Genomic DNA, 19,547 nt, shown 5'->3' on the forward strand with positions numbered 1-19,547 from the left:
CGCCCCGGAGGGCAGGCGCGGCTCCCGGCTCCCACCAGATCTGCATCCAGAGACTGCAGGTTAATCCCCGCACCCCAAAATCTCATGAAAGCTGTGGACTTTTCCCCAGAAAAAAAGTCCACAGGCATGTGCCCACAGCGAGTCCGTGGACTGTCCCCCCAACAAGCTCTATGTTACAGCAAGTGCCTCTCCCCAGACGCCCGGACTCCAACTTGGCTTTTTCTCCCCCGAAAGGTAGAAGAGTCTGTGACGCGGGTCCCCACCCACGGTCCTACTGCTCTGGAGCCTGGGGGAGACGGGGGAGGCAGCTGCCCCTCTGCCCTCAGCAGGCTCCGCGTTGGAGGCCACCTCCTTCCCGTGTCCTGGGACGGTCGCCGGGACTGCGGGATGCCAGGTAGCGGGGCTTCCTTCGCGGCTCTCAGTCCCAGCCTTACTTTATAGACAAAGAAGGGCGCTCATTACGGTGCCCTGGGCACCCAGACAGTTTGCGCCCCAGGGGGGACACCCGCTCAGGTCCTCGGCGTGTGTCTCGCCACACCGCACCGGGCTCGCCCGGTCTTTGGGGTGTGGGTATGGTATGGGGCGCGGAGGTGATGCCTGTCAGCCCGAGACTGAGTTTTGAGCCGGGTGGTGGCATTTCCACGCAGCTCCCAGCCTCCCGCCGCCCTGGGGACCAGGCTCCAGCGCTGCCGCTTGTCTCGGGCCGAGGGCTTCATCCCACAGGAGGGATTTGCAGCCCACCTCCAGTTTCCTAGAAATGCCACAGGGGCTAGGGAACCTGCCTGGAGACGATCGAAGTCACACATGCAAACCGAGAAGATGCGGCAGGGGCCCGTCCCCGCCCCGCACTCACCTGCGCCGAGCCCGCGCCGGTCCTGCGGTGGGAACCTCGCGGCCACTGTCCGGGGACGGCTCCCCTCCGTCAACTCTGTGGCTCTCGGCACAAATAGATACTTCTCCTTTTCTCTCTCTCTCTGTTTTTTTCCTCTCCTGTTCCCCTCCCTGATTTTCAATCTGATTATTTGTCAAAATCTGGCGGCGAGGGCACAGCCAATGGAGAGCGAGAGGCTGTATTTGCTTATCGCGGCTTCCCAGGGCCCTGGCTCCGCGGCTCCCTCTCTCCAGAAGGTTCCAACAACATCTGGATGGAAGGAAAGGGGTGGCTAATCATTAAATTTAAAAATTAAAGTTGAAATAAAAAGTTTACTTGTAAACCTGACTTTGTATAGAGAACTTATAACTTTCTTTAGCTTTTCTTCCTCTCTCTCTCTCTGTCTCTCCCTCTGTCTCTCTCTCTGTCTCTCCTTCTGTCTCTCTGTCTCTCCCTCTGTCTCTCTCCCTCTCTCTCTGTCTCTCTCTCTGTCTCTCCCTCTGTCTCTCTCCCTCTCTCTGTGTCTCTCTGTCTCTCTGTCTCCCTTGGTCTCCCCATCTCTCCCTCCCCCTTCTGCCTCCACCAGTTCGAGTCCCCAGCGGGGAGGATTTCTGTGACAAAGCACTTGGCTAGTGGGCCACTGCAGGCCCTCTAACAGAGGCCCCCATCCCTGCAGAGGTCAGCTTTGAGAAAAAAAAAAAAAAAAAGCCCAATTCCTGTCCCCACACTCGACCTTAGCAGGAGTGAAGGAACAGTCAGGTGTGTAGTCAATGGTCAGCCAGACCCTCTGCAAGCTCAGGTTCACGCTCGGGTCCCCGGGCCTGCGCGTGCCGCCATCTGGTGGGCACAGAGGAGACCAAGGAGGTCCACAGGGGCATAGGGGTCTCCGGCCTGTCCCGGGTCACCAGGGGGAGAGCAGGGATGTCGGAGGTTTCATTCCACTTGGCACAGAGCCCCGCTCTCTGATCGCACCCTCACCTCCCCCCCATCCCACACCTCCACCTCCTCAGCCCCGACGGCTCAGGGATGACGGATTTATTTCGGGAGGATTTGCATAAGGCAAGGACTCACAGAGCAGGGCACTGTTAGGACGATTTGCATACCCTTCCAGCCTCCAGCTCCAGAGCCTGCGTTTCCCTCAAAAAGAAAACAAGTTTGGTGACAAGAAGCCCCGACTCAAACTGCAAGTCCAAGGTCTGACAGGGAGAGAGAGAGGGTTTCTGGTGAGGTCTCTGCACTGGGTCCAGCCTGGATGTCACCGGGGGTCCTGTGGTGCCACCTGGGCTCATGTCCCAACCACAGGCCGCGCACAGGAGATGGTCGCCCCCAGTCCTGGGTGTCTCTTCCTGCTGGAGATACATTAGTGGAAATACCTGGAATATTCTTTGCATGTTGCACATTACCAGCAGTCAACTAAAACCATTTGAAATTATGCAGAAAACTTAAGGTTCAGTTTCAGGCACGGTTGGATCCAGGTGCTCCAATGATAATGTCTGGATGGCATTCCTTTCTGCCTCAGGACATTTGCATGTGCTGTCCCCTCTGCCTGGGTAGCCTACCTTCCAGATCTTCCCACAGGATATGGGTCTCTCTTTGGCCAGGGCTGGCAGACTCTCCTGCCAAAACTGCACTAAGAGACTAAGAGAGGGGAAGATGGGATGACTTCTGGAGGGAAGAGCAGTAGCCCCACAGAATAAGGCCAGGAAGGTGTTTGGGGTCATAGCTTCCACCTCCTACCTTCTGTCTTCTCACTGTCACCTGAATATGCTGTGTTCTTGCTGGGGACCAAATCCCGCCTTCTGTCTCTGCCTTTTCTGTTCCCCCTGTCCAGAATGTTTTTTCTCTTTAGTCTCTTCCTTCACAGCCCAACCCAGCTCTCAGCTCCTCCAGCAAGCCTTCCCAGACTCCCCACAATCTCTGGCGTCACCTGTGGTCCAAAGGATTCGGCCCACCAGGGACAGCCCTTGGATTCTTGAGTTGCTTTGTCTGTTGTGGACACTGGGCGGCGTCTCAATGTGGCCAGCAGCTGTCTGAGGGTGGGAACATGTGGAGTCTGTCCTCTCACAGCAGGCAACAGGGCAGGCTGGCCGGAAATGCTGGCCTGCAGGAACCTTGATCAGGCTGAATAAATGGGACCCGCTGCCACCAAGGGCTAGCAGTGGGCAGTGTGCGGAGCCCCTACCCCCTGAGGACACAGGTGGGTTCAGAAGTTCTGTGGGAGATGGGGAGGGGTGAGTGTGCTGTGCTGGGGGCGCAGGGACCAGCTGGCATTAGCTGTGTGACCTTGGGCACCTTTCTGGCCTTGGCTTAGAACGGCCACAGAATGGGAAAGCAACAAGTAGGAGCTGAGCCCATCTGCCCGGGAATACATGGATGAAATGGGTTGTTCTAGCATTGGGGGTGGGGGGGGCTCCCAGCAAGCCCCCTGCACCCTGGGGCCATTCTTCTCTACCTGCCTCTTGGAGCCAGAAAAGCCCCCCTCCTCTGTTCTGCTGTGACTCGGTCCTTCAGGGAGATTGTGGAGCTCTTTCCAAGCCCAGGCTCCTTGGCAGGAGCTGCAGGGCCGCTGAGGTGGAGGGTGCCCCACTTGCAGGTCCTGCGGGCTTACCACGGAGGGCGCAATTCACTGTGTCACCACGAGGTGGCGCTCCTGACCGCTCTGCCTTCGGCAAAAACAAAACACTAAAAATTGTCCGTGTGGATCTATGTAGGATGCACGTATGCATGTATCATCTATCTATCTATCTATCTATCTATCTATCTATCTATCTATCTATCTATCTATCTATCTATCTATCTATCTATCTATCTATCTATCTATCTATCTATCTATCTATCTATCATCTATCTATCTATCTATCTATCTATCTATCTACCTATCTATCTATCTATCTATCTATCTATCTATCTATCTATCTCTATCTATCTATCTATCTATCATCTATCTATCTATCATCTATCTATCTATCATCTATCTATCATCTATCATCATCTATCAATCATCTGTCACCTATCTAGTGTATCTAATTACTGCTTAAATTACAAAAGCAAAACATGATCAGAGCAGAAAGAATAAAATATGCGTCTCTGTCCTGCCGCGTACTTAGCTTTTCTCTCTCCCTCCCTCCCGTCTTCTCTTTCTCTCTCTCTTTCCCCCTCCTCTCCCTCCTCCTGCCTCCCCCCATCTCCCTCTCATATGCATGTGTGCATATCATGTTTTTGAATTCAAGCAAATCTTTATTATTAAAAACACTCTGTATTGACCCTTGGCTGTTGAGTCCCACGCGGTTAGGCAGTAGCTCCCCCAGTCGGTGAGCTCAACCCTTCTGTCCTCGGGCCTCCATGAGTCTCAAGAGAGGCAGCAAACAGGCACCCAGGGACCCCTCTCTAGGTTCGGGAGATAAGCCGATCCCGAAGCCCACCTGCCTGCACCCTCCCCCCAGTGGCGAGCCGCCAGGCCCTGGGCACAGGTCTCCATCAGCTTTCCTCAAGCCAACCTCCCGCTGGGCGCCGGTGGGACCCGAGAGGCAGGGGGACGGCGGAGCCTCAACTCACGCCTCTGAGGTTTCAGAAGGGAAAACTGAGGCCCAGACAGAGACGTGCCGAGGGCACAGGGCTCCTGAGAAGCAGAGCTGGGACTGGGACCCGGCCTCCTAACTCTGCTCGAATGCCCTTCACAGTGGCGACCGCTCTTACTGCCTCCGATGTAGACATCTCGTCTGCCTTACAAAACATAAATGCCCAGTGGCACGAACAGAGCCCGTGAAGTCTAATTCTCCAGAGTCGCTGGGTGTGGTGGAAGCGTCATTCTGGTGTTCAGGCCGCCAGCTGGGTGACCTGGGGCACACTAGCCTCCCGAGACTCCTACTTCACGTCTGTAAAATGGGGCTAAGGATATGCCTCCCTTGGGGTGGTTGTAGACAGCGACTGAAGAGAATACGTGCAAAAAAAAACTTTAAATGTGTGAGACCCTATTCTCAGCAGCGATATGCGACAGCAGACTGTGGAACTCTGCTCCCTGTCTCTCTAATCACAAGGTCAAGAGCAGCCTTAGTGGGGGGGGAGGAAAGAAAACACCCCGTGACGTCAGCCTGAGTCCCTCCCGCGGGTTGATCATTAATGAGCCGCGGGCGCCCGGCTCCCGCTCCCGGCCTCCGCTCACTCCCCCCTCGCGTCCTCTCCGGGCCCCACGGGAAGCCCACTCGGAGGCTGCAGAGACGGGGTGGGAATCAAAGTCCTGTGACCATTCGCGCTGGGAGATGGGGTGGGGGCTTCACAGGCCTTGTCTCTTTCAGTCCGAGGGAGCATTTTACCACTTAGGGAAACCGAGAACCAACTTCCAGGTGTAGCTGGCACCAGGACCAAGTCCACAGTGACAGTGGGGGCGACCTGCCCGATCCACTAGAGCTCGGAACCAAACCTAGCACATCACAGGGTCAGCAAGCGGGTGATGCATGAATGCAAGTCAACGCCCTTCCCAACAAGCTGTGTGCGTGTGCACGTGTGTGTATGTGTGTGCCATGTGCATGTGTGTGTGAATACGTGTGTGTGCGTGTGTTCACTGGCCAGCCTTAGCAGGGCGAAAGTCTCCCAATGGGTCCCTCCCTCCCCAGGGAGGCCCATCGAGTAGCGCCCCCAGTGGTGACAGACTTGGTGCCCCTGTAATTTCAGCAAACAGGAGTTTGCTGTGGCCGCTGAGAGGGAGAGGCCCTGTTCCCGTCACACCCTACCTGGGTCAGAGGGCTCATGGCTTCTCCAGGCCCAGGAAGCAAAGCCTGAAATGAATGCATAAAGCAGGGAGGAACCCGAGGAAGGGCATTCGGAGGGATGCACATACTTTCACCGAGGACAAGACATCCAAGGTCATCTGGGAAAGAACCCCCTCTTTCCACACTGGGGGCTCTATCTCAACGCTGGGCAGCACCTGTGGGTGGAACCAACCGGGAGGGAGCCTTTCGCCCCCTAGGATGTGCACCCAATTTACATCTGCTTTGCATGGACCCGCTGTTCAGAGATTTCCAAGCTACCGTCTCATCAGAGTCCCCTGAAGAATGAGCCTGCAGGGAGGGCCCCTCTGCCGAGGAAGAGAAAACCGTGTAGATGCTGGGGGGAGAGAGGGAAGACCGCGGGGTCCTGTGACACAGTCGACAGTCCCTACAGCCTTGAAAAGCGATCTGTCCAGGCATTGCTGCAAGATGAGAGGATGCAATTTTTAAAAGACACTTGTAATGCCCGGCTGGTGTGGCTCAGTGGTTGGGCATCGACCCAGGAACCAATTCGATTTGCCCGAGGTGCGGGCTCGATCCCCAGCAGGGGGCATGCAGGAGGCAGCCGATCCATGATGTCTCTCCCTCATGGATGTTTCTCTCTCTCTCTTCCTTCCACTCTTTCTAAAAATCAATTTAAAAAACATTTGGAACAAAAAGATAGGTGTAGAAAGCACCCAAAGGAGGGACTCAACGAGATGTCTGTACCCCATCTGTTATGCAAAGAGCTGAGGTCTGAGAAGGCAGCACAACCCATTTACATGAGCTAACTATATATATATACATAGATATATATAATTTAGTCCATTTGGACACAGTGCTAAACAGTGAGGGGACAGTGCTAAGACTGGAGAGGCCAGGGGTGTGGAAGGCTTTGGGGACTGCTCTCGGGAGCTTGGACTTGACCCTGTGGGAGGTGTGTGGCCACCGGAGGCAGGGCGGCTGGCAGGGGGCTGAAAGCTGAAGCAAGAGGACAGCGGGAAGGGATGAGCTTACGGCACTGAGAGGGAGGCGCTTTCGGCTAGTGCTGTCCTTCCAAAGGCCTTCAAATCTCATGGCATCTGGAAGGCCTCTGGTTTGCAAGGGACGGAAACCCAACTGAAAGTAGCATCAGCAAAAATCGTTATTGATTGATTCCTGGAACTTGGAAGACCAGGGCGAAGCTGGTCTCAGGGACCCTGGAAACTTGGGAGAGAGCACCTTACATTTCTCTTTCCATCTCTGTCTCTGTCTCCATCTCTCTGTGTCTTTTCCTTTTGGCTGGACTTCTCACGGAGCTTGATGTAGAAGAGAGAGGGACAGGGTCACAGCTTTCTCATCCCAGTGTAGTGACCCAGGAGGAGAGACAAAATCTGTCTTTAGCATCCATATAGAAACGCCCAGGGAAGGACCCTAACTGGCCCAGCTCAGGTCACATGCCCAACTGTAGGCTAATCACTTTGGCTAAACGATGGGGAATCTCAGATATCAGTTGGGCCCAGTCCAGGTCCCTGGGGCCTGAGGGTGGTACTACGGTTGTCCCCAGGATGGGGCAGGGGAGACACTGCAGACAAATGTAATGGATGTGCGTCCCATGCGTGAGTCAGCACCGCCTGCCTACAAGGTGGGCAAGCCCCTGGCACAGGGCAGGCTCCAGGGTGGTACGTGGAAGGTAGTGGTCTGATTAACATCTGTTTAGCAAGGGGCAAAAATCAACCCCTGAGAAGAGGAAAATGACTGGGCAGCCCAGGCTAGGCAGTGGCTGGAGATGGCGGCAGGGCTGACCCTGCCTGCCCTTTGCAGACTCTTCTCAGGAGCCCCTGGTAGTCCATGTGGAGAGAACAGTCACCACCTTCTTCCAGAGCCATGTGACTGTGCCCCCTAGAGGGCCAGGAGCGGATGAGTGTCGTTGCTCCCTTCCCGGGAGGGAAGCATCTCAGCAGGATGAGGGCGCCAGGCCCAGGACAGTTGGGGGTGGAGAAGGAGCTCCTGGGTCAGAGCTCGGGAACAGTGCCGTCCCCCGACCCCACCCCTTCGCCTGAACTCTCCCCATCACCGGTGGTCTCAGCAATCTCTGAATGTACCTGAGTCCCCGCTCTGGTGTGAATGCAAAGGCAAGACGGCTTGTGGACTGGAGGGAGTGGGAGGACCCCGACCCTCCCCCTCCTCCCCTAACCTTTCCATCTCTGGACCCCAAGCTGACTCTGCTTCGGTGGCTGCACAGAAGTTAGCCTCTGCTGAACTGACGCCTGGGAGTGACAGAGGCCGACTGTGAGCACAGCCAACACAGTAACAAAGCTAACATTTACTGGACGGGGCTCTACGCTAGTTATAACTTAATATCTTATTGAACCCACCCCAAATCTCCCTTAGGTAGGCATTATTTTTACCTCTACGCTGTGCGTGAGGAAACAGGCTCGCTCACTTAGTGTGATGGTAGGAACCTGCATTCAGACTCCGGTCTGTTTCGACCAAGAACTCTTGGTTTCCCCCAACTGCCTCCGTGACCATGCGCGAGCAGCGGTGCATCCCCAGCTCAGTGCTCATTTCCCCGTGAGCCGGCAGGGGCCCCAGGAGGGCTGGGGGTGAGTGGGTAGGGGCAGAAACACAGCCTGGGCTCTGCTCACGTGGGCTATGGGCCCAGAGAAGGTGCCTTTTTCTAATTTTCACAGACGCCATACAGGCTAGCAGCAGCCCTACTCTGGGCCATGCTGGTCCTCTGCATTCTGACAAAACCCACCAGGCTGGCCACTCACACACCAGGCCCCTCCAGTCATGCTCTGCCTCGCGTTGTGACCCAGCTGGTTCCCACGACAAAACCTGTCTTTCCCATAACTCACCCAGCATCTTCCTGCCTCCAGGCTCTTGCTTCTCTGGTTCTCCCGGCCTGGAATGCATTTTTCTCCCCAATAACCTCCTCCCATTTCATTTTAATAAAACCCAGCTCTCTTGCCTTTATTTACTTATTTATTTTAAAAGGTGTTTTTATTGATTTTTTTTTTTTTTAGAGAGAGGGGAAGGGAGAAAGAGAGAGAAACATTAGTCGGCTGCCTCCTGCACACCCCCTCCTGGGGATGGAGCCCACAAACCAGGCAGGTGCCCTGACTGGGATTTGAACTGGTGACCTTTTGGTGTGGGAAGGGGGGGAATGACGCTCAACTGAGCCACACCGGCCAGGGCTTTTCTGCCTTTAAAACCCAGCAGGTTGGGGCGACCAGAGTGGCTCAATTGGCGGGAGTGCCGTCCTGTACACTGAAAGGTTGCCGGTTGGGCACATGCCTGGGTTTCAGATTTGATCCCTGGCTGGAGTGCGTATGGAGGGCAACCGATTGCTGTTTCCCTCTCACATCGATGCTCCCCGCGCCCCCCTCCTCTCTCTGAGCACGTCCTCTGGGGTGAAGATTAAAAAAACAACAAGCCCGGCCAGATGCCCGCTCCTTCAAAGAGCCTTTCAGACGCCACAGTTAGACTTCATCTCCCTGCCTGGCGCCTCCCACGCCGCTTTGCATCAGTCACGCACTTGTGTCCTGTCTCAACGATACAGACATCTGAGGAGCATCTGAGGAGCATCGACTGTCTCCGCAAGGTGCTGGGAGGACCGCTCTCCTACCTTATCTCCCTGAACCTGCGCCAGGGTCACCTTCTCTCCCCAGGGGGAAAACTGAGGCTCAGAGGACTTCCAGACTCCTCCAGGGGCACACGGCTGGGAAGCGGCACAGCAGGAACTCAGTGAAGGGGTTCTCATTTTTTTCTTTTAAGTTAGTTTTTGTTTTTGTTTGTTTTTGTTTTTTAAATATATCTTTATTGATTTCAAAGAGAGGAAAGGAGAGAGAGACAGACAGACAGAAACATCAATGATGAGAGAGTCATTGGGGATCGAGCCCGCAACCCGGGCATGTGCCCTGACCAGGAATCGAACCCCGATCGCCTGGATCCTAGGTCGATGCTCAACCGCTGAGCCACACCAGGCCAGGCAAGGGGTTCTTATTAAAAAAAAAAAAAGTTATTTATTTATTCCAGGGAGAGGAAGGGAGAGGGAGAGGAACATCAATGATGGGAGAGCAGCGTTGACGGGCTGCCTCCTGCACGCCCCCTGCTGGGGACCGAGGCCTCACCCCGCCCTTAGGCGGGGCCAGGAGCCCCAGGGCGACCCCACCTGGGCCACGGGGAGGTCCCTGCTCAGTCACTGTGCGGTTCTCATTTTAAAGCCACCTGCTCTGGGAAGCATTTTTTTTATTTAATATTTTTATTGCATTCAGGGAGAGGAAGGGAGGAGAGATCATGGATGACCTGCCTCCCGCGCACCCCCTTCGGGCATCTAGTCCGCAGCCGGGCCGAGCCCGACGGGGACCCACCGGGGACCCTCCTCCTGGGTCCAGGTCGGTGCTCACCCCGAGCCACGCCGGCGGGGCTGCGCAGCGTTTTTTTTTCCCGTTGAGACTTGGCTTCCCCACGATGGTCCTCAACGGGGCTCAAGTAAACTCATACGAATCTTCTTACAACAATAAATCCATCCACCGAGCCGCCCGCTCGGATCAGGCGGTTCCCGCAGACGTCGCGGACCAGGCCCGGGCTTTCGCAGACGCTCCGCGCGGCGCGGTGCCCGGGCGCAGGGAGCCGCCGCTCGGCCCGGGCTGCCCTCCGCCCACGCGGGCCCCGGGGCTCCGCGGCCCGGTAGCACCGGGCCTGCCGGGGAGCAGCGGCCCGGGGACGGCGGCCGGGCCCCGCCACACCCAGCCCCGCCGGCTTGTTTACGCCTCTGCCGCGGCCCCTCCCGCCGGGCCGGCCCGGCCACGTGACCGGGGCCCCGCCCCCCGCGCTCTCGCGAGGCTCCTCCCGCAGCGCCGGCTCTTCTTTTTGCCTCCTTGGGAGTCACAAGACCTCTCAGCGGCCTCCCGTCGGGATCCTTCCGCCTGGCCCCGCCCCCTCCTCCGCCTGATACACTCTCCTCGGTCCTTTCACGGCCGGTTCGCATCCTCCGTGACGAGCAGGGCGGCCTCTTGCGTCCAGCGTGGCTGCGACCGCGGTCATTTGTCATTAGGTGCGAAGGAGAGGCGAGACCCCCGCCCCCGCCGCCGGGGACTCTTTTTTCGTGAAGGAGGCTTCCGCGGGCCGGGGACGTTTCACGACAGGGGGAGGTGCTGTACGTCCAAGATGGCGGCGCCCTGTAGTCTGGAGGGACTGTGAGGTAAACAGCTGAGGGGGAGGAGACGGTGGGTGAGTATGGGGGTGTCGCCCCCTCCTTTTCACGGGGCCTTCTCGGGGCTGCCCTGGCGCCATGACCCCAGTCGGGGAGGCCCCGGGCGGGCGGGGGCAAGGGGCTCGCTTGCCGGGGAGGAGACCCCGGGGAGGGGGATTCGGAAAGCTTCCCTCTCCCTCTTATTCCGCGCGGTCTCCGGTGGGGCCGCGCCGGGCCGGCGGGTCCCTGGGATGGGGAGGCGGGCCTGGCCGGCACCTCGCCCGTCCCGGGCGTCCGGGAGGACGGACGGATGCGCGCCCGGGCCGCGGCTCCCAGGGCAGGGGGGTAGGTGGGCCCCCTCGCCGGACCCTCACTTGGTGGGGTGACAGGTTCCCGGCGGGGTGCGGAGGGCGGCGGAGAGACCCCCGTCGGTCGGCGGGGAAGGGCCGCGCGGCGGGGCTGGTCCCGGGGCGCGAGGAGAGGGGGCCGGGGTCGGGGCGGAATGAATGGAGGCTGCTGTGGGCGCCGAGGGCTCGCCCGGGCGCGGGGTCTCCGCCGGAGCCGGCAGGACCGGGTCGCCCCGCTCCCGGAGGGCTTGTGGGTGTTTGACGACGGTGGAAGACAGTTACCTCCAGTCAGCAGAGGTGATGCCTGAGAGACAGCTATTTGCGGAGCGGCTCCTGGCCGCTCATTCATTCATTTGAGGAACCGGAGGGTGGAGGGCTTGCAGCCCGAGAGCTGCTGGAACCCAGGCTCTCCCTTTGTGTTTCCCGGTGAAGAGTTTTGCTCGGTGTGTTTTGGACGGGGGGTGGGGGGGTGTCTCGGAAGGGGGTGCGGTCCTAGTCCCAGCAGCTGGCGTTCGCGGAGTCCTTGCTGGGGAAGGGCTGCGCCCCGTCCTCGGCTCAGCGACGGCGACGCCTGCGCCCCTCGGACGCAGAAACTGAGGCCCAGCGAGGTGCGGGGAACCCGCCTGAGGCCGCCTCGGGCAGTGTCCGAGCCGGGACCGGAACCGGGGTCGGACCCGTCCCCAGGCTGCGGCCCGTCGTTATTTATACCCGCACGGCTCGGCCCGGCCCGGCCGTTTAGTTATTCGATCAGAGCTGGCCCGTCACCCTAGTGAAGCGATTTGCAGGAATCTGTTGGCCCGGGCCTGTGCTCCAAAGCCCTCGTGCGTGTGTGTGTGTGTGCCCGTGTGCGTGCGTGTGTGTGGGCATGCGTGTGTGCATTCATGAGCGTGTGTGCATTCGTGTGCGTGTGCGTGTGTGTGCATGCGTGCACGTGTGCGTGTGCATTCGTGTGCATGTGTGCTTTGCATGCGTGTGCATGCGTGCGTGCGTGCCCGTGTGCGTGGGCATGCGTGTGTGCACTCGTGTGTGGGCGTGTGCGTGTGGGGGGTGCATGCGTGTGCATGCGTGTGCGTGTGTGTGTACTTCTGAAGGGAGTGCCTTGCTCCTGCGCCTTGGCTTCTGCTTCAGAGGCGGTGCTGTGCAGCTCAACATGCGGATCTAGACTGGAAAGTACTTGATACCTTTACAACACTGGTGAGCTGACTGCAGAAGTCCTTGCTGGTGTTTTTTGTTTTGTTTTTTTAATAGAAAGCATAGGGATAGCACTTGACTTTACATAGAGTGTGCCGTAAAAGTACTAAATAATAATAACACTCTCCTGAGACACTGTGATTTATAATTTTGGGGTCAATGGGGACTCACCCATATTCAAACTGGCTGGCAAAGTGGAGCTGTACGTTTCCAGAAGCATGACAAAGCGGGATCTTCTGGGAGCCTCCATTTACAGAGCAACCACCTGTGATTCTTAGGCTGAACATTGCTGTGTAGACCTGGGGTATGCCAATGTGAAAACTGATTTAGGGTTGTGCAGGGAAAGGTGCCTGTAACAGTCCCGCATCCTTAAGAACCCGCAGCATTCTTTGCTGTTGCCCTGGGGAGCTGCAGAATCTCCTTTTTAACCATCTGGTATAAACTTAAGGGGTATTTATAGAAGACGTAAATGGAAACTATCCTCTTAACTAAAGTTAATATCTTACCCAAAACACACTTACATCACGTGCCTGGAAGGGTGGTGATGTAATAAACTTTCTTTGCTTCATGCATTTCCTGGTGTCATAAAGACTTGGTATGTTTCTAAATTCCCAGTTAGATTTCCAGCTGGCTCCAGGCCCTCTCACTTGCTTGTGTTAAATTGGAGGGTGTCAGATCCTTTGACTCAGTGATACTCTTCCTCACTGGATTAAGAGCAAAGACCTCCAATACTGCAACTGTTGTGGTGTAATGTGATTCCTTCTGTGCATGCCTGGCTTCATTTGAGATGAAACCGAACAGTCTTACTAGGACTAATCACATATATACCTGTCTGTGTGATGTTTACAGAATAGTAAAATTGCTGGAAACAAGATCTCTAACAGTGTTCATCAGAATCTCCGTCACAGATGTCAGGCCCCGTAGTAGGTAGACCTGCATAGTCAGTCTTTGAGGACCCCCTGGATGTATATTTTGGGAGAAGTCAAAGGTGGTCCTGATGTGCACCAGAGGTTGAAGATCAGTGCCTTAAAGTTTCAGTTGGCTGGCTGGCATGGCTCAGTGGTTGAGTGTCAGCCTATGAACCTAGAAGTCACTGGTTCGATTCCCAGTCAGGGCACATGCCTGGGTTGCAGGCTCGATCCCCAGTGGGGGGCCTGTAGGAGGCAGCCGATCAAAGACTCTCATTATTGATGTTTCTCTGTCTCTCTTCCTCTCCCTTCCTCTCTCTGAAGTCAGTAAAAACATTTTTTTTAAAAAGTTTCAATTGGGCTATTTTTCTTTTAAATTACTATTTATTGCAGAGGCATTTTTAAAAATAGCTTCTAACCTCTGGTGTGTGTAGTGGGGTGAATTTTGGGCTCTCAATTACAGCTGACTTGATCTTATACCTCTGTCTTTTTCCCAAGTTTGGTAGGGTACAGGCATGCTCCTTCTCTGGGTTCCAGGGCCATAGTGTACTGAAATGAGCTTCTCCTGGAATTAATTGGACATTCTTGGATGCAGATGAGCCAAATACAGTAATATAGCAACCATTTCAAGCTTTATAAAAGTCAAATAGCTCTCTGAGCCTGTTTCTTCATATGTGAAATAAGAGAGTTGGATTGTAAATTAGAGTATTCCTAAGTCTAAATTTCTGTGATTTAAGATCCTCCTGGGGCTTCAGTTAAACATTCTGACTAAATTGATTGAATAAAAATGTTAATGGGTTTATAATATATCAGCAAATTGGTGACTTTTAAAAGCATGACCTGTTTATCTTTTCCTTTGTATCACATTATTTTTAAAAGGTAATTTCCTTTAAGTTTCTCATACGATAAATCCCTTTGAGAGATTATTTTAATTTTTATTAGTTTTGTCTGTCATTTAAGTAGCTGCAATCATGAAAGAAAAGTGTACTCAGCATTCAAACCTGTAGTTTTTTGCTTTAAATATACATATAATTAATATGTACTCAAACACTGTTCTTTCCTTCAGTGTTTAATATAATTTAGTTTGCATGAAATACTCATCCCCCCTCCCCCCAATTTAGGTGGGTCTGAAAGAGGTCTATCATCAGGAATTTTCTGGTTTACTTTTAAGCCTGTAGTTACTAGATATTAGTAATTTAATGTCTAATGTCTCTTTTGGGGGTAGAATAAAAAATTATATATATGTGTGTGTATGTATATCTCAGTTAATTCTCGGGACCTTGCTAATTTTTTCTTGTCCCTTTTCTTGTGCAGTGCTAACTTTTGTTCTATACAGGGAAGTAGCAAAAGGTAACAATATTTCTAAAGATTGAAGGAATTCAGATTGTCATCTAATGAGTAAAGTGCCTTAAAAACCAAGGTTTGATACAAAACAAGGCAGTTTAGTTACCCGCCTAGAACTCACAGGTCACTGTGTAAAGATAATGGCAGTAAAGACCATGAAGTATTTGAGTAACGAGGGACAAGTGTGTCCTTCTGTTGGTGATGGAAGACACAGTGCAGAGTGATAAGAACAAGTGTAGTGGCCTTAATGTCTGCAGTCATTTAGATGTGCTGCTTTGAGTGGCTCACAGGGCACAGTAACAAATGAGAAATGTATCCATTTTAAGTTAAACAGTAGTTTTATCAGTGTTTCAAATATAAGCTGTTGAATGGATAGACCGCAGAGCCTATGTATCCGGCAATACATTTTGTTTAGTAGTAATATTGTTATAAAGTTTATATGTGTTGAGTGCTTATGAGTCAAACACTGTGCTATTTTGCAGGTAAGATCCTATGAACTCTTCCCACAGCCTTAACAGACAGGATAGGGAGGTGAAGGACCTGAGGCCTAAAGCCACTTACTCAGCTGCTGAGCTGGGATTTGAACCCTGCTGGTTCACTCCAGAGCCCCCAGATTTAGTATTTCAGTGTGTTAAACTGCCTGGACTGCTGATCTCATAAACTAACTCATAGGTCAGTGGTTCTTAATCTTTTTTTGGTGGTGGTGGGGGGGGGGGCGCTGGAGGAGGTGGCTCAGTTCCCCTCTGAAAATAAACTATGGGTCAAATATCCTTCCCGTTCCATCACCACCAAGAAAATTCATAGAGATATGAAATGCTGGGTATGTCTTCAGGAACTTCATTCCAGATAGATTACTGCTCTTAAAAATGGACTTGGGCTTCATTAAAAACAATCTTTTTTTTTTTTTAAACCAGTAGGTAAGGAGAAGCCCAAATCTTTTAAAGATGGGCCTATGTACTGTTTGTATTATAAATCATCTTGTCAGACTTTTATATTGAAATATTCTTTACACTTCACTGGAAATTCAGCTTTGGGTGCCACATCAGAAATGAAGAATTCAGGGATGTAACTTGCTAAATGCTTGTCAGGCCTGGCACTCAGTCTGTGCTGGTACCTTTAGCACCTGGTACAATTCCTTTGGGTCTTCCCCAAGGTTTATGCACTATTTCCCCTTGAACCTCAGAGTAGACATGAAATGTATACGCTTCCTGTTCCCCGCCTTCGTCCTTCTTTTGTCTGGGCCAGTGGCTTTCAACCTCTCCTGGGCTTCAGAATCACACAGAAGACCCCGTTCCCGAAGTTTCTGACTCAGAGGTCTGGGTTAGGCCCACGAATTTGCTTTCCTAACAAATTCCAGGTGATGCTGATGTTGCTGGTGTGAGGACCACATTTGAGAACCACTGTCCTAGACTATCAAACCCTATGACTTTATTCTGTGGATGTTTCTGTTTTAGTCCTATGAGCTTGAAACCTAAAAAAATATGATAGTTTGCTCAGATTTCTTTTAGGGGAAGCCCTGTATGGTGACTTTTTGACACATACATGATATCTGTCTGGCCTGTATTTTCTGGTAAATAATTTTGTTCATGCTAATAGAAAGTCAAAACATAAACATTATTTATAGAAGAAATACACCGTACCAAAATCAAGCTCTGTCCCTGCAGGCGACCTTTGAAATAGGATACAACCTTCAGCAAATTGTCCATGAAGCTTCCTGATGGCAAAATTCTGAATGGAGAGTCTGGACTCTCCTGCCCCAGCTTACATGACCTTGAGAAGGACTACCACTGAGACCATTTAAATCACATGTGACTACACACTTTGGCAGGTCTTGCCATCAGCTGTTTTACTCACATACTAAGTAGTATTTCCTGCCCCTTTTTCTTTCCTTCTGTGTATTGGTAGGAAGAGGGACTGGGAGTTGGTGTCTTACCTTTTTTGGATGCATTTGTGTAGGAGGCAACTTTGTTCACCTGATAGAATATTACCTCAGATAGTGTAATAGTGTCTTATTAACAGATTATTAGTATCTGTATTGTTAACATATTAACTGTATTATTAACATACAAGTGCAATATTTCTGATTTATATCTACTGTACTTGATAATGAAATAGTCCACCTATGCCTGAACCTGTATCCAAGTTGAATTTGAGTTTTTTCTTAGTGAAAACCCGAGTGATAGGAAACAAGTGTAGTGAAGAGACATCTGCCTTCATTTATACCCATAGTTGTTTTTGTCACAGACAAGTGAGTACAAAGTTATCTCAGGCGATAGCTCTGCAGTCACCTATTTTGTGTAATTTGTAGTTCTGGGACTTCTAGGGGAGAGGAGGCCACAGACAACACTGGCTTTCCAAAACTCTGAATATTCAGCTGATACTTTCAGATCAGATACTTTCTAAAGGCCTTGTAGGTACCTGCCACACACGTTCATAGAGGTATGGGTAGCTCTTAGCCATCTCATGGCCCATCATGCATCTTGGCGAGGGCAGAGATATGTGACGTGTGTACAGGTCCTGCTGATGACAGCACCATGTGGCAGGTGCCCCAAGTTTGCATGTATCCCAGGTGTCTAAGCCATCAATCTGTAAGCACCCACACTGTGGAATTGAGGTGAACTGTGACAACAAATTGACCTACCTTCCTTCTGTTTAATCTCAAGACACTAAAGTTCAGAGCCCTCATCTTCTTTCTCAAACCTGCTGTTTGTTCAAAAAGACGGCTTGTAGAAGTGCAGTCACAACATTGCCATAGGTGAGAGCATTGCTTCAAACTATCACAGGAACAGCTCCATTGGGAGGCTCGTTTCTTTTTTGGTTTGGCTTTTGAAGCTAAGGTGGATTGACCCTGTTACGCTCTGACGGGTGTTTCCATCCATGCCCCTTGAGGGTGTGCACATCTGTGACCAGTCCGCTTCCTTCCTCACTTCTGGTCAGGGAAGTCATGTCACATCTCACTTCACTGACCAGAATGGTTCTGCCCTGTAGTCCCTCTGTAGGGCAGGATTTAACTACAAAGTAATGAGAGAATAAACATAAGTATCAGTAATGGCAGGTAGCCCTTGACATGCCAATGCCACAGCGATGCTGATTGATTGCCATTGCAGTTTTTTGTGTAGTGATAAAGGTGTTGAGGAGTCTTCATGTTCACATTGGACAAAAACCTGATTTCCTGTGCCAGTGCCTTTATCTAGGACAGTGGTGTGGCTGGGCAGGCCGCAGGATCCCATCTTATATATATCTGAATTTTACCCTCACCTTAGATACTGCTTTTCAGGTAAAAGAACCAACTGGGATTAATTGCAAGAAGTCTGTATGACTCGCTGGACTAACAGCTGATTGAAGGATTCTGGAGATTAGAGGCTCACATGTTTAATTCCACCTTTTTAGTTGGTTGAGCGACTGTGGCAGGGCAAGCACGCCCTGTCTGAAGGGCCAGCCTGCCTCCCAGCTCTGCGCACGTGTGCATGTGCCACTGAGGACCATGGTGTAAATGCGTGGAGTGTGCTCCACGAGGAAACAGAATCACCTTGTTGTCTGGGCAAGAGGTTTTCATTGTTAGAGAGTCAGTTGCTCAATCCCCTGGTTTGACTTTGACCAGGATGGTACGTTGAAGGGCTTGTTTCCAGGCTTTTCTGTGCTCGGGGTAATTAGGTGTATATAGTATGTGAGGCTCAGCTTTCATACTCTACAGTCAGCCCTGGAATGGCTACCAAACAAGCTGATGAAATCTTTGTTCCCAAGAAGAGGGTTGTTTGCCTCTTGTGTGGCAGATGCTGAAATAGGCCCTGTGTGTCCAGTGGTGGACCGCATGGTCTCTGTCCTCTTGGAGCTTCCAGTCTGGAGGTCAGCCTGTACCTAAATACATTTTGAAGCAAACTGGAATGTATGTGTTTATATATACTCATATTTGACATAGATGTTTAACATGAGATAATGTGGACAGAAAGTAGGGGAAGAAAGTAGAGAAATGCTCGATCAACAAGTACAGTAAGTCCTCACTTAATGTTGTTAGGTTCTGCAACTTTAAGCAAAATGATATATAATGTAACCATTTTTATTATAGGCTAATTGATATAAAGGAGTCGAGTTTTATGATGTTGAAGGAACAAGGCCTTATCTGAGGACCTGCTGTGCCAGGCACTGTGGTAGCTGCTAGAGATACAGTACTGACTAAGCCACTCTCTCCCTGGATGTACCTTCCAGTCTAGTGTGGGAGGCATGTTCAGTAACTAATTATATAGGTGACACAGAAATGCAGGCTGTAAGAGCACACAATGGGACCTGACCTAGGCTGGGCCTTGGGAGTGGAGGGAAAGGAAGACTTCTCTGAGGAATGTGTGTTTAAGCTGAGATTTTAAGGGTGAAGATATAGCTTGGGGGGAGGGAGGAGACTGGTCCTGAAATGGAGGTGAGACTGGCTTGGCTGAGAGACTAAGAGGCTAGTGGGGCTGGGTGAGGGGGGAGTGGTGGGTGCTGAGGCGATGCAGGCCCATGAAGGACCTGGGGCTGCTCCACCTTTGGGGCTGCCCCCTGGGGCTCCCATTGTTAGCACTCCATGCCACACACTGTGCCCAGGGCTCCTGGATGCATCGCCTTCAGTCACCACACAGCCTTATGAGGAAGAGGCCTTTACTCTTGTTGCTGTACAGGTGCGGTAGGTTAAGGTCAGACATAAGAGACTTAGGATAAGTAGCCAAAAGATACGCAGCCAAAAGATGGCAGAGCTTGATTTCAACTTGGACCCTCACTACTGCCCATTTGTTTATAGCTCTAACACAGGCAGTTAACAAAGGCAGAGAGTACAAGTTCCGCACAGTATAGAAAATTTCCCAGCAGCCAGCTGTTCAGAAATATGGACAGGGAGAGGTAGGTGTGCCCAGGGATTTTAAGAGTTCATTTTTTTGGAGAGCAGATGCCACCTGTCAGGGCCAGAGTAGGAAGGAGGTGGGCCCAGGGGAA

The 19,547-nt window shown here is 52.3% G+C and overlaps 1 protein-coding gene across 4 annotated transcripts in view; it reads left to right on the forward strand.

Moving 5' to 3' along the window:
• The first annotated feature begins 10,716 nt into the window (after nt 1-10,716).
• Nucleotides 10,717-19,547, forward strand: part of TSC1 (TSC complex subunit 1) — a 44,543-nt gene continuing 35,712 nt past the window's right edge. For 3 of the 4 annotated variants that reach the window (XM_016196589.2, XM_087822990.1, XM_087822989.1), the window contains exon 1: nt 10,717-10,804. The gene's annotated coding sequence lies outside the window, so the exon portion shown is untranslated. Of the gene's footprint in view, nt 10,834-19,547 lie in introns of all 4 variants that reach the window. The other variant, XM_087822988.1, reaches the window with a different exon arrangement.

This window comes from Miniopterus natalensis, chromosome 12 (genome assembly GCF_054644295.1).
Source record: "Miniopterus natalensis isolate mMinNat1 chromosome 12, mMinNat1.hap1, whole genome shotgun sequence".
NCBI classification, from domain to species: Eukaryota; Metazoa; Chordata; class Mammalia; order Chiroptera; family Miniopteridae; genus Miniopterus; species Miniopterus natalensis.